General features: G+C 45.5%; 2 non-coding genes across 2 annotated transcripts; one reads left to right on the top strand and one right to left on the bottom strand.

Moving 5' to 3' along the window:
• Positions 1-10,605: 10,605 nt before the first annotated feature.
• Positions 10,606-10,681, bottom strand: Trnaa-ugc (transfer RNA alanine (anticodon UGC)). The gene has a single exon. It is a non-coding gene; the product is annotated as a tRNA-Ala (tRNA).
• A 565-nt stretch (positions 10,682-11,246) lies between these two features.
• On the top strand, positions 11,247-11,321 carry Trnaa-ugc (transfer RNA alanine (anticodon UGC)). The gene has a single exon. It is a non-coding gene; the product is annotated as a tRNA-Ala (tRNA).
• The last annotated feature ends 1,235 nt before the right edge of the window (positions 11,322-12,556 follow it).

Here is a 12,556-nt window from a genome sequence, read left to right on the forward strand (position 1 = left end):
CTCTAGAGGAAGACAGAGATTGGAATACATGCACCAAATAATTGAGGACATAAGTTGCAAGTGCTATTCTGGGATGAAGAGGTTGGCACAGGAGAGGAATTCATGGCGGGCCGCATCAAAGCAGTCGGAAGACAAATGACCCAAAAAAAACTGCGTGCGTGTGTGTGTGTGTGTGTGTGTGTGTGTGTGTGTGTGTGTGTGTGTTAGCCCTGGTAATCGCCTCACCCCGTTTCTAGCTGATGGGAGCAGGGGACATTTGTTTGCCCTGTAGATGATGAGCCGATTTTTGCATAATCCTGCTAAATGCATAGCTATCTAAGCCGACTAGGTTGATTTTAGAGCGAGCAATAACGCCTTGGCGGCCACCGCTTCCAACATCCCTTGCAAAAAAGTTCTTGAAGTCCTGCCCGGAAGCGGCACCTTACAGGATCGTTGTAAACAGGAGCAGCAAGTGGCAGATGAGAACGTCTCTTGATTCTGATAGACTAGAATGTTCAAACGTTGAACAATTTCGTGGAGTTAGCGAAATCGAGGAGTCGGCTGGTAGCCCTCGTGTAGTGGGGGACATGTGTCCCCTGTGGGGTGGAGACGGTGTTTTCGTTGTGTACATCAGAAGTCGGGGATAGGTGAACCGTCGTCATCAACGAATATATTTAGTGCATTACAGAAGACTAAGAGAATCGGCAGGACGTTTCAGGACGCGGCGTGGAGTTGTGCTCAGCACTGTCCTTCTTTTAGTGGCAAGTGCGGATTAGTGACCGTGGAACTCTGAACAAAGCGTTGGACCACTGGGCACGTAGGATCAATTCGTGTGCCGGCCGCGGTGGTGTAGCGGTTCTAGGCGCTCGGTCCGGAACCGCGGGACTGCTACGGTCGCAGGTTCGAATCCTGCCTCGGGCATGGATGTGTGTGATGTCCTTAGGTTAGTTAGGTTTAAGTAGTTCTAGGTTCTAGGGGACTGATGACCACAGCTGTTAAGTCCCATAGTGCTCAGAGCAATTTCAGCCATCAATTCGTGTCAACAAATTTTATTTCTTGCAGTACCGAAACGTGTGAGTGAGCATTTTTTTTTGTCCCTCTTTGCCTGTTGACTTAGAAATGTTTGTGATTTTTTCTTGTGGGGCTACCTCAAGAGTAAAGTCTACACGACTCGACCAAGCACCCTGGATAAGTTAAAACAGAGAATTCGGGATGGAATTCACAGTATCCCAGCTGAGATGTTGCAACGGTCAATGAGGAATCTCAATAGCAGATCGTACAGGAGGACGCCATCTTAAGGACGTTCTTTTTCATAAATGATAAATGCCATCAATGTTTCGTAAATGCCTAAGTTGTAAGGTTTCAGTTACTATGAATGCAATTTCTGTCATTCATCACTTCTAGTTTTATTGGATTGTGGGAATGTTTCCGTTTTTCTGGGTCACCCTGTGCATTCGTCAGCTTAGGCACTGAACTTTGAGCGCCCTGCCTACGCCTGGCTGGCGCTGGTGTCGTGCGTACCAGAAGATGCGGTTCGCCGGCTAGCCCGGGGTGACAGCGAGGCGCGGCTCTCTTACCGCGAGACGAACCGCGCTCCCACCAGCACAGCACCGAGTACAGAGCACCTAGTACCGAGTACCAGAGATAGGTAGGTACACACAGGAGGCAGAGTGCGGGGCGGCGGGCTGGCAACGCCGCGGCGCGCCCATTGTGCGCCCGCGCCTGCCCGCCGCGGCCGGTGTCAGGTAATTCGAGGCCGGCTCGGCCGGTAATTGTCGGTGGCGACTTGAGAGGCGGCCGCTCTCTTTGAGGCGCGCCGACGGGCGCAGCCTGCCCACCCCTCGGCCCCCGCCGCTCGGACAAAACCGGACTTTTTCTGAGAGCCCTGCGCCCGCGCCCGCGCCCGCAGCCGAGCACACATGCTCCACAGTCCAGCTGCTGCCGCTGCCGCTGTCGTTGCCACCGCCTCCAGGCTCCCTCGGTTCTCCACTCACTCGGACACGGCTCCGTGGCCATTCCTCCTCGGTCTCATCTTACTGAGCGCAGCGCGTGCAACTGAGTAGCGTCATCTACGTGTACAATGCAAGCCCCCATTCAGTGCCTGCCGTAGAATATTTGCGATTTTACGCACGGAACGACGACAAAATTACATCTTCTATTCGTGCATAAATCTCATTTACGATGTGTATCTGTATATTGAGCAAGCATTAAATGAAACAAAAGAAAAGTTCGCAGTAGGTATTAAAATCCACGGAGAAGAAATAAAAACTTTGAGGTCCGCCGATGACATTGTAATTCTGTCAGAGACAGCAAAGGACTTGGAAGAGCAGTTGAACGGAATGGACAGTGTCTTGAAAGGAGGATATAAGATGAACATCAACAAAAGCAAAACGAGGATAATGCAATGTAGTCGAATTAAGTCGGGTGATGGCGAGGGAATTAGATTAGGAAGTGAGACACTTGAAGTAGTAAAGGAGTTTTGCTATTTGGGGAGCAAAGTAACTGACGATGGTCGAAGTAGAGAGGATATAAAATGTAGACTGCCAATGGCAAGGAAAGCGTTTCTGAAGAAGAAAAATTTGTTAACATCGAGTATAGATTTAAGTGTCAGGAAGGCATTTCTGAAAGTATTTGTATGGAGTGTAGCCATGTATGGAAGTGAAACATGGACGGTAAGTAGTTTGGACAAGAAGAGAATAGAAGCTTTCGAAATGTGGTGCTACAGAGGAATGCTGAAGAGTAGATGGGTAGATCACGTAACTAATAAGGAGGTATTGAATAGAATTGGGGAGAAGTGGAGTTTGTGGCACAACTTGACTACAAGAAGGGATCGGTTGGTAGGACATGTTCTGAGACATCAAGGGATCACCAATTTAGTATTGGAGGGCAGCGTGGAGGGTAAAAATGGAATACGGAGACCAAGAGATGAATACACTAAGCAGATTCAAAAGGATGTAGGCTGCAGTAGGTACTGGGAGATGAAGAACCTTGCACAGGATAGAGTAGCATGGAGAGCTGCATCAAACCAGTCTCAGGACTGAAGACCACAACAACAACAGAATTCAAAAAGTTAGGTGACTCTAAATTTTTATGAAAAAATATTTATTTATTCATCAATACTCACGTTGTCCCCTTCAGAGCAATCCCCCTCAGATATAATACACTTGTCCCAACGCTTCTTCCAACCCTCGAAGCACTTCTCATAAGCACTTTTTGGTACAGCCTTGAGTACTTCCAGCGATGCAGTTTTTATTTCCTCAATCGTTGAAAATCTTCGTCCTTTCATAGGTCGCTTCGGTTCTGGGAACATGAAAAAAAGTCGCAGGGGGCCAAATCCGGTGACTATCGTGGCTGAGGCATGATTGATTGGCGACTCCATGGAGTGCTGTGTGCACAACGACGGTATATGTTAAATTACAAGGAAGGTCAGCGTCGGCCGTAATATTGATGGTTTATTAATAGCAAAATCGATTTTCAATCACATAGTGATCATTTTCAGTGCTGTGGTGTACAAATTAAACTCATAGACTCTGGTATCACGTTATCAGTAACCAAAACTAAGAAGCGATCACAATAACTCTATTGTGTACAAATTAAACTCATAGACACTGGTATCAAGTTATCAGTAACCAAAACTGAGAAGCAATCATAATAACTATAACTTGATACCAGTGTCTATGAGTTTAATTTGTACACCCCAGCACTGAAGATGATCACTGTGTGATTGAAAATCGATTTTGCTATCAGTAAACCATCAATATTACGGCCAACGCTGACCTTCCTTTTAATTGAGGCATGATTGTCATGTTGTTTTTGGCCAAAATATCTCTCACAAGCGACGATGAACGACCAGGTGCATTCCCGTGACGCAAAAGCCATGAACTTGTTTTCCACCATTCCGGACGTTTTTTTGCCTATTGCTTCTCGCAAACGGCGCATAACGTCAAGGTAATACTTGCCCGCGAAACGCAAAAGTCCCGAGTTCGAGTCACGGTCCAGCGTACAGTTTTAATCTGCCAGGAAGTTTCATATCAGCGCACACTCCGCTGCAGAGTGAAAATGTCATTCTGGAAAAATCCACCAGGCTGTGGCTACGCCATGTCTCCACAATTTCCTTTCTTTCAGGAGTGCTAGTTCTGCAAGGTTCGCAGGAGAGCTTCTGTGAAGTCTGGAAGGTAATGGCGAGGTACTGGCAGAAGTAAAGCTGTGAGGACGGGGCGTCAGTCGTGCTTGGGTAGCTCAGATGGCGCGGTAGCTCAGCGTGTTCGGTCAGAGGGTTACGTGCCCTCTGTAACAAAAAAACTGAGTTAATCGATCAACAACGAACTTCGCTGGACGTCTTACGACGTCCGCCCCGTGCAGATGCAACGAACAAAAGCGAACAAAGTGAGATTAAAAAAAAAAAAGATGGTAGAGCACTTGCCCGCGAAAGGCAAAGATCCCGAGTTCGAGTCTCGGTCCGGCACACAGTTTTAATCTGCCAGGAACTTTCAAGGTAATACTCCTTTTTGACCTTACGACCTTGAGGCAAAAATACGTGATGCATTTAGCCACGGTAATTGAAAAAAACAGTGAGAAAAGCTTTGACATTTGATAGAACTAGGCGTGCTTTTTTTTCGGTGTTGCCTCTCCGGCATGCTTCCATTGGGACGGTTTTGGTTTCGACGTCGAAACCGTAAACCCATGTTTCGTCACCAGTTTTGACCAAATCAGGGTCATCATTGACGTCATTGAAGAACTCCTGAGCGATGCTCATACGACGGTTCTTCTGATCAAAATTGAGAAGTTTTGGGACAAACTTCGCTGACACGTGTCTCGTGCCCAAAACATCCGAAAAAATTGCATGACACGAGCCGACCGATATGACAACATCATCACAAACTTCTCTTACGGTAATTCGACGATTTTCCAAAACAATTTTCTTCGCAGCTTCGACGTTATCATCTACTGTTGATGTGCTGGGGCGTCCAGAGCGAGGTTCGTTATTGGCATCTTCTCAGCCATCTTGGAAGAGCTTGATACACTTCTAAACATTTTTTTACATAGAGTAGAGTCGCCGTATGCCACTGTCAACATTTCAAATGTTTTAGAGCACTTCCATTTTTCACATAAAATTTGGTACAAATTCTTTGCTCGATTTTTTATAATAATCGAAAATCGCCGAGCACACTAAAATACCTTTGTATCAGTCAAAAACAAACGCATTATGCTGTACACTTGAAACTGTGAAAGGCCATTTCATCTGAATTGTTGGAGCGTTTTGATACTGACGGAGATGCCTTTCTGTCACGAGAGTGCCAGTCATGAAGTGAAAACATAGCTACGCCTACAGGACAAGAGATTTACCAGCAGGGAATACATGCTCTTCCACAGCGTTGGCGTACGGCAATGGAACGTGATGGAAACTATTTAGAAAAATAGGACATGGACAAGACCTGTTGATGTATACTGTCACCAAAGTCTGACTCTTAACAATGAATATGTTCCGAGGAAAAAATGTGGGGCATTACTTATTGAACGACCCTCGTAATAACTTTTAACACTGAATGCATGAAGTAGCATTGGTTACCTCTTTGCTCTGGTTCGTTCTTCGTAACAAACGCAGGTGGCTGAATACCCTCCGATATGTGATTCTTCAGCTTCTCCCGGAGTACTTCATGTCGAAATATTTCACGGGTGAACTCCCGGATGTCAGTGTCCTGATAATGGCAACGTGTTCGTTTGCCGAAATATTGCGCCCATTGGACACTGACACCGGAAGTTCACCCGTAAAATATTTCGACACTCTCCGATGTTTACACGTAGCTCCTGATCATTTACAGCTGTGATTTCAAATTGGACACACCACCTCTTGTGCAAGGATACCTGTCTGGTTCCGCATGTGTTCAGAAGTTCAGATGGAGCGGTAATTATATCGATTGCCGTGCTGACATGATATGATATGTGACACGTGATTAACATCTGGTCTTTTATATGTATTAATTTATATCACCTATGTGTAACTGATTGGACTTGATGCCTTTTTAGTTGGTTCGTTCTTCATTTCTTTGTTATTAGCTCCCAGGTGTAATTCTAAACAGCTGCCGAATAATAACACCAGCTTTGGCTGATTCAATGTACACATCGCAATGAAAATCCCAACACCCAGCAGCTGCTACCACAACAAAGCTGTGGGTGAAACTTTTAATTGTCTACGGCAGACCCATTTCTGTTCCTGTTGAAACCGCCTTCTTCCTTCCAGGAGGGATCGTGACCAACTCCCAGATTTCAGGAGTTCAAAGCACTCCTGAAACCTGCTAACTAATGAGGTTTTTTTTATCTAATAAGCACTGCATAGTTCTTCCTTCGTTTCTTCCGTAGCCACAGCCCAGATTAAAGCTAATAACATGTTCGCATACGACATAAAAGCTGTAAAGTGAACAACAAGAAACGTTTCCATGTCTTCACCGTATCTCATGTGAATACTCCGTGTAGTTAAAGAAAGCGCTTTCGAGGGCCACACTGCGCTCGGATTTTGGGAAAATCCCCCGATCCGCGTCAGGCGGCCGACAAAGGGTGTTTGCCAACTACCCTACCGTTGGGAACTTCTTCGGAAAATCCTGCCGAGGATCTTACCTGTCGGAATGACCAGGTGATCCCCACTGATACAGACCCGATCTTTTACCTGCTCTTGAAGTCGTCAGCTGCGCGTGCGGTCACTTTTCGAAGGAGGTCAGCTGCGCTTGTTGGTCAGTTTTTGAGCTAAGTCGACAGCGCGCGGAGGAAAACATGAGTTAAGTTGCCACTACAGCATTTTTCTTCCAATTTTCAGAGCTTTAATGTCGATAACATCTAGCCCATCAGATAACTGTCGAGCCCATTGGAGGCAACTTTCTTACGAATTAGTTTTGAAAGTCTTTTACATAATTGAGTAATAGCCTTCGTTTGGAAGTTATTTGAATGTTTAATTAATCAGTGGCTTCATCGTTGTGCTTGACTTCATTAGTAAACAGAATGTGCATCGTTTAAGTAAATACATGACTTACATGCTTCTATTGTGCACTTCCACGCTACTCCACGTTGTCTCTCTCTCTCTATCTTTTCGAAATTTAGTTCTTCCAACAATGAGCAATTATGGCCTCTTTCCCTTGTCTCACACTCCACTGGAACGTTACAATCCATTTCTAACTTACCAGCCTCATACGAAGACTAGGAATGGGCACACTCGGAGAAAGCGCCTAATGCTATCAGTGCGCCAACGGTTCAGTACAGAAATTACTAATTAGCAAATGAAAGACACGTGCGCAGTCAACCTGTTTATAAAATATTTCATTGCGTGCAAGTCGACTTTTTCGCTGACAGGCTGAGGTAATGTTGAACCTTTTCTCGCACACTTGGGCAAACAGTAAACCTCTCCATGCGCAGTCGGTACCCACCCGAAATGACTACAGCAGCAGCCCATATGACCGTTTAGATGCGTAAATTCTTCTACTTCTTTCTCTTTCTTCACGTAACTGGTCGTGTCGCCTGTTGCAAATAACAGCATTTGTTGAGTGTTCTGATCTTTCCACCTTTCCTTTGGCTGGTACGAATTGAGAATACGAATATGATCCATCCTACATAGATAAACGACATGGCAAAGTCTCCTTTATTTAAAATCTGTGACCCGATAGTCTTTTAGTCGCCACTGTCGGCCGTTGACCTTAGGAGGGCAACTGCGTGCGTCATCTGTCTGTGAATCTTGTAAACTGCGTTGTGTGTACTGTCGTGTTTTAACTGTCCATGTAGCGCATTTTCAGAGGCAGAGGTTACGAACCAGCCCAACATTTGTCTGTACGAGACTGGAAAGCCGCTTAGATACCACACACAGACTGGTCGGTGTACCAGATTAGGTCGTCAATGCTCCGCGTGGCGTTTTCTGTCCTATTCCAATTGTGTATTGAGCGACGGAAAAAAATGGTAGTCTGCATGCAGCACAATGGAAGTGATTTTCTACAATCAGTATAATACGAGACTAAACAAGCGAAAGGTCGAAGTGATAGTATGCGGAACCCAAGAAGAGTACTGACCTTGAAGAAGAATAATTGGAAGAGAGAGGCTAGCAGCGACAGACGAATTTATCTATTTGGGAAGCAGGATCAGAAGGGATGATAGGAGCCGGAAAGAAACTGTTAACAGAGTACAGCAGGCCAAAATTCCATTTAATTTGAGAAAGAACTCACTCGCTGGCAAGAACATTAGCTTGGAAATAAGTAAACGGATCATGAAATCATTGTTTGGAGTGTGGCCCTATATGGTTGTGCAACAAAAGACGGCTAGAAAGCTTGGAGCCTGATGCTACGAAGTGATGATCACCTGGAGAGACGGAGTTACCAATGGAAAATTCGGAAATTTGTGGTAAGATCTTATGGAACCAAACTGCTGAGGTCGTCGGTACCTAAGCCTACACACTACTTAATGTAACTTAAACTAAATTACGCTATGGACAACACACACACACACACACACACACACACACACACACACACACACGCATGCCCGAAGGAGGACTCGCACTTTCGACCGCGCAGCAGCTACCAATGAAGAGGCACTAAGAAGACTGCAGAACACAAGCCTCTACAGAAGAGGCACGTCCAGACAAGAAGAGACAAATTCGTAGGACACATATTAAGGCGCAAAACATCGTTGGAACAATACCAGCAGGAGCTGTTGAGGGAAAGACTCGCTGGACACGACCAAGCATGTCATACATGCAGCATGTTCCCAAGAACACTGTCGAACATTATCGTTTTAGTGGTCCAGGCGTTATGGTGTGGGAGGCATAACGTTGCATGGGCGTACTGACCTCCAAATCTTTGAACCCGATACAAACAGCGATCAACGTTATTGTCTTTAAATAGAAGTGTCATTGAAATCTGGTTTCGCAGGACAGGGCTGATCAGGTTGTGGAAAGGGGCCAAGGTGAATTACTGTTAGTTATGCAAGAACACACACAACTTTATTCCTCGAACCAGTGCACAGTTTTCTCTTTAAAACAACAAAGATCAATTCACGGCTGAGGGCCCAAGTAACTTCTCCAGAATAAGTTTAAATGATTGCTTTTAAAACACCAGGATTTAGAGTAACGGTTGAAGGCCTTACTTAAATAAAATTGCAATATCTTCTCGGTTAAAGGCCGAAATAATATTTCAGATCAGCTAAGGAAATTCATTAAAAGCCAAGCATTTACAAATTTTGGCTAAAGGCCATATTAAGGGAAATTCAAGTTAATTCTTCGGCTGAAACACCAATTAAAAAATTTTCTTTATATAATAAAAGAAAGACTTTAGAGATAAGCCTTTACACAGTACAACAGAAAAACATCTTAAGAAAACTTGAAGTATCTTGTCGTGTGAAGGCCAAGCAATTACTGAAAAATAATTAAAGGCAACCTTAAGATAAACATTTACAGAACAACATTGAAGATAATTAAAGAGAAACAGACAAGGATTTATATGTTAAATCCACAGATTGTGAAACAAATGCGGCTGAAGGTCTGAACACAGAGCAAACACTAAATTTAAATAAAACACCGCTGAAGGCCTAATTTCAATCATTAAAACAGCATTAATACACTACAGAAAGCCAAGCACAGTACTTAACAAAATTACAAAAGGGGAAAACACAAATGAAAACAATAACAAGTGGTGTTCAGAAAATACTCCAGGATCGGCCCGAGAAGGTCGCTTACGGGTGTAGTGAAGTGGGACAAGCAGCCAAGGCGTAAGGTCAGATAAGAGAAGGCAGCACAACCTAGGGACGATTCACGACCGACCGACAATCTGACCGATTTCCAACCGTCAGATCCAACTGCACAAATAATAGAAAATATCGGCCGATGACGAGTAAACCAAAATACCTATACTTCGGACACGGCCTCACCAAGATCAAGGCATCACACACCATTCAAGACAAGTTTAAAAGAATACAGAAAAGACAAGTCACAACTGTCAAATCACTGCTGAAGAAGGCTGCAGGTTCTAGGCAACAACACACACCACATGTTATCACGCGCGTCAACGGCTGAGGAAAGAACAATCCACCAAAACGAAGAAATCGTAACAGTATAGTTTTAAGAACAGGCAACTAATTGCTCAACTTGAGGATACTGCTTCGGAGGAAAGCGAAGAGTCGCTCACATAGCTAGCGCCTCCAAATGCAACAGCGCGTGCCCGCCGCCAAAAGCCCCGGCCTGGCTTCGCGCGGTGGAGACCACGTCGCTGCTGAGTTCAACGAACCAACAAGGTCCAACCACATCCCGACTCGGAAAATGGTGCGCACCTGCCTGCTAGTGAGTACCAACTCGTCCAACAGCCGAGTAACGACGAACCCGACTCAGTCCACAACCCAAAGGGGACTGAGACTCAGTGCCGAATGACTAACATGCGACTGTCTGCCTTCCGAGTGACTCTGCCGACTCACTGCACCGACTCACTCCACCGACTCCGTCACACGGCCTCGTTCCTGTTTGAGCAGAACACGGAAATACTCGCGGTCGCTCCACAGATAGTAACACGAACCTACTATCGATAACGAAATTAGAATTATATTAATACCGTCAGCTGCGCACGGGCGTTGATATCGATCAACGGGGACAGGTGAAAATTTGTGCCCGACCGGGACTCGAACCCGGGATCTCCTGCTTGCATGGCAGACGCTCTATCCACCTGAGCCACCGAGGGCACAGAGGATAGTGCGACTGCAGGGACTATCTCGTGCACGCCTCCCGTGAGACTCACATTATCACCTTGTATGTCCACACACTACATTCGTAGTGTCCCACCCCAACACGCTCATTACTCGTGGAAGACATTCTTCCAAGTCCCGTAAGAGTTCGGGGAATATGTGTGCATCCGCGACAGAAGAAGAAGTTCATGGCCGCTATCGGACATGTCCGAAAGAACAGACACCATTGATGACCTGCAGCCGTCTAAAAAGAAATTAGAATTATATTAATACCTTCAGCGGCTGGCGGTCGTTGATATATATCAACGGGGACAGGTCCGAAAGAACAGACACCATGTCCGTATAAGTATATAGTTCTGGCGATACCGGCCATGACCTTCTTCTTCTGTGCGGATGCTCACATATTCCACGAACTCTTATGGAACTTGGGATAATGTCTTCCACGAGTAATGAGTGTGTTGGGGTGGGACACTACGAATGTAGTGTGTGGACATACAAGGTGAGAATGTGAGTCTCGTGGGAGGCGTGCATGAGATAGTCCCTGCAGTCGCACTATCATCTCTGCCCTCGGTGGCTGAAATGGATAGAGCGTCTGCCATGCAAGCAGGAGGTCCCGGGTTCGAGTCCCGGTCGGGGCACACATTTTCACCTGTCCCCGTTGATCTATATCAAGGCCCATGCGCAGCTGACGGTATTAATATAATTCTAATTTCCTTCTAGATGGTTGCAGGTCATCAATGGTGTCTCTTCTTTCAGACATGTCCGAAAGAATAGACACCATATCCATATAAGTATATACTATCGATAACGCTCGTGATGCCACTCACGGAGAGCGAAGGTGAGCAAGGATAGTGGCGCCAGAAGTCATTAACACAAAACTAAAAAAAAAAAATATTCTCGCCGTTTCAGAAATGCAGGAAGGACAGGTCACAATCATGAGCCACGCACGGCTTGGTCATTTCCATTCCTTTCAATACGTACTTCTTTCAGTTGCCTTCTGTCTATACTGCAAAAATCCTTTCTACAGAGTCCGCCAGAAAAATGTATACACACGGTACTCCTTCCACACGTGCGTCTTTTTTAGGGCTTACTCGACCCTGACTTCATTTTTGTGGATGACAATTCGCGACCGCATCGAACTGCGGAGGCAGGTGAGCTCTTGGAACGAGAGGATATTCCGAGAAAGGACTGGCGTGCCCGTTCCCTCGACTTAAATCCCATCATGTGACACGCGTTGGGAAGACGTATTGCAGAAAGTCCACGTGCACCAGCGACTATCCAGCAAGTGTCAGCTATGTTGGTGCAGGAATGGAAAGCGCTGCCACAAGAACTCCTAACCAACAGTGTGGCCAGCACGGGAACATGTTGCAGGGCACGTAGTGACCACACACCTATTAAGAACTATGTCGCGTCTTCTGTAATGTCCATGGGACTGTTATAGATCGAGGTGACATCAGTTTAATTATTGTCTTTGAACAGAAGTGTCATTTCTACTAGTTTCATTGCGTATTTCTTTCACTTGCCTTCTGTCTATACTGCAAAAGTCCTTTCTACAGAGTCCGCCAGAAAAATGTATACACGCTTTAACGAACGAAAAGTATTACTTATGCGTTTATTTTACATTTAATAATTGATCACACATGTTGTACAACCTTCAGTTTAGCACATGGTTAGTTTAAATGTTCAAAATGTTCACCGTTGGCGGCTGTACACATAACAGAACGACGAGCGGTCGCCACAACTACGTCAGTCCATGTTACAGTGGAGATCGCTGCACGTGTCGCTCTAATCTCCTGGCGAAGTTTCTCCTGCGTGCGTGGCTTATGTTTTTAGAGGTTATCTTTCGCAGTTCCCCACAACTAAAAGTCCATAG

This window comes from Schistocerca cancellata, chromosome 6 (assembly GCF_023864275.1).
Source record: "Schistocerca cancellata isolate TAMUIC-IGC-003103 chromosome 6, iqSchCanc2.1, whole genome shotgun sequence".
Lineage (NCBI taxonomy): Eukaryota > Metazoa > Arthropoda > Insecta > Orthoptera > Acrididae > Schistocerca > Schistocerca cancellata.